This window comes from Neopelma chrysocephalum, unplaced genomic scaffold (genome assembly GCF_003984885.1).
Source record: "Neopelma chrysocephalum unplaced genomic scaffold, ASM398488v2 Primary Assembly neopelma1_97, whole genome shotgun sequence".
NCBI lineage: Eukaryota > Metazoa > Chordata > Aves > Passeriformes > Pipridae > Neopelma > Neopelma chrysocephalum.
In genome coordinates this window covers 5,315,946-5,318,242 of record NW_020897760.1, presented here as the reverse complement: position 1 = coordinate 5,318,242, position 2,297 = coordinate 5,315,946, and the positions used below count along the sequence as shown (strand labels likewise).

Genomic DNA, 2,297 nt, shown 5'->3' with positions numbered 1-2,297 from the left:
CCACTGGGGGACAAAGGGAAAAGCAGTAGAGCAAGTCCCTCTTGACATGGTACCTCTTGGGAAAGACAGGCATGTGCCTTTCAAAAGAGGATGGAAGCTGGAGGATGAAGAGCTGTTGCAGGTCCCAGCAACCTCAATAAACGGCCTTCTCTCCCTGCTCCACTTTCCCAGCTGGTAGGAAGCATGTGATACCTGCCATTGGGAAGCTCTAGAGACTTATGAATGATCACAGAGGCAAAGCAGTAGTGGTTATTTTGGGGTCTGCCCTTGGCTGCTTCCTTGCTTTCTAGAAGTGTTCTTGCAGGGACGTGGTGTGTGTGTGTGTAAACACAAGGTGCTTCTGGTGCTCCCCTTCCCTCGTCGTGGTAGAGCCCCTCTGCTCCCACAGTTTGCTGGGCTGCCTCCTATAAGTGATGTGAGCAGCATCTCTCATGTAATTTTTCTTCCTCCCACTGGAAAAATTGTTTGTTTATGTTCTTTAAATAAATATTTAATATCTTTCATTCTTGTCTACTGTGCTGCTTGCTGTCATTATTGAAGGTGGGGTCAGAGTTCTTTGAGGAGGAAGTGGAGAGAGAGAGCGTGAACCATCCATCTCATGGGAATTTCTTCCATGTATTTCAGATTGGTTCTTAAGAAAGTGCTGTTTTGTGCAGAGATGTACTTGAAACTGGTGTGAGGTATTTCTGAAGCTCGGAGTGACAGCTTTTTCCCAGCATTGCTGGTACACCCTGGGCATGACTCCATGGCTGTGCTGAAGGCACAGACAATGTTCATGAATCTTACTGTGTTCGATAAGAAGCCAACAAGGAATGTGGAGAAAAAGTTTGATATGAACATAAATCAAAATAAAAATGCAAGTTGGGATGCTAATTGAAAGCCCATACAAGGCCCATACACCTCACAAGTAACTTCTTTTATCCACAGCTAGTGAATATTTCTGGGGTATGTGGCCACAGCAGAATGCAAGCATAAGGGCAGGCTTTATCCCCATGCCTTGTCCATCTAGTTAGCATCCATGATGCTGGGTGCATGTGTAAAAGGATCTGAGATTCCCAGCATTCCTCCAGTGTTGACTCTGATACTGTCTAATGTAAGTTATCTGGGGTCCTCAGTGATGTTGAGTCTCCTGTTCTCTCCTGCTGTGCTTTTCAACTTGCCAGTTCTTGGATAACTTGCTGCTCCACTCACCACTTTCACCACCCATGCTGCTGGAGTGTTAAAGAAAGGGGTCAACCCTGGACCTCCTGCTCTCCTGGTATGTGCTGATCCAGGGGATTTCACAGTGGGTGAACAAGTGGATGCAGATATGTTTTAAGGTACAATGCTGCTTGCTCAGAGAATGGGAGCTGGATTGATGTCCCTGGGGATCAAGGGCGAGAGATCATTTATGTCCTGTTGGGGGCACCAGGGATGAAGAAGGGAATGGAATCCTCAAGACCATCAAGGGATAGGCTCTGTTGGGACATAACACTGAAGAAAAGTTTTAGGTTGACAAAGTGAACATACGTGTTGTGTTGGACAGCAGTTCTGGGAGCGTGGCTCACACTTTGCCAATGCCATACCTTTGTGGATCGGAGGCGCTACAGCTGCTTTGCTCCTGTGGTGCATGGTGTGCCTTTATTGCAGGATGGCACCATTTGCGTGTGTGCCACATGAACACACTGCAAAAGTGCTAAGTCTGTCGGTTAGAGCCATGGTTTCGAAATTAAAATTCAATTTTTTTGTAATGCAGACATGAGAAGTTGTGTAATCATGTTTGTAACTGGACAGTCATTACTGCTGCTCAAATAAGTTGCCATACTCTAGACAACTATTGTTACTAATTATTTTTCCACCTTTTTTTTATGTTTAGTAATAAGTGGACAGCAATGTTTTATGTAATATTCAAAGAATCTGGTGTTCTGGATAATTTTGGAAAACAGTTCCTCATAATTTTGTTTACTGGCTACTTTTGTTTACTGGATTGGTGGTTGGTCACTGAAGCTTCCTCTGCTTGGGGCAGCACCAAGGCTGTTGTACCAGTAATATTTAGCAAGTCCAATGGGATATTGTTGCGGAGGACGCGGAAAGGTGAGGTCAAGCCTTCTCAACCTTGACTGCAAGTAGCTTCTCTTTGGGGAAAGTAGTTCTTAAGGCAGAGCTTGCAGCTTTGCTTTGTTTGCCTTAATTCTATTATTCAGACAGTTTTTCTACCTGGTAAACCCTTCTGAACCTGGAGAGGTAGCCAACAACCAAACAGTTAAAAGAATATCAAAATAAAATATTTCTGATAGATTTCATAAAGGGTGAGTTAT

The 2,297-nt window shown here is 44.3% G+C and overlaps 1 long non-coding RNA gene across 1 annotated transcript in view; it reads left to right on the top strand.

Annotated features, from left to right (window-relative positions):
- LOC113972943 overlaps positions 1 to 445 on the top strand; it is an 8,382-nt gene extending 7,937 nt beyond the window's left edge. The window contains exon 5 of the long non-coding RNA XR_003536082.1: positions 1 to 445. This exon is cut by the window's left edge and continues 1,264 nt beyond it. This is a non-coding gene — a long non-coding RNA (uncharacterized LOC113972943).
- Positions 446 to 2,297: the final 1,852 nt, after the last annotated feature.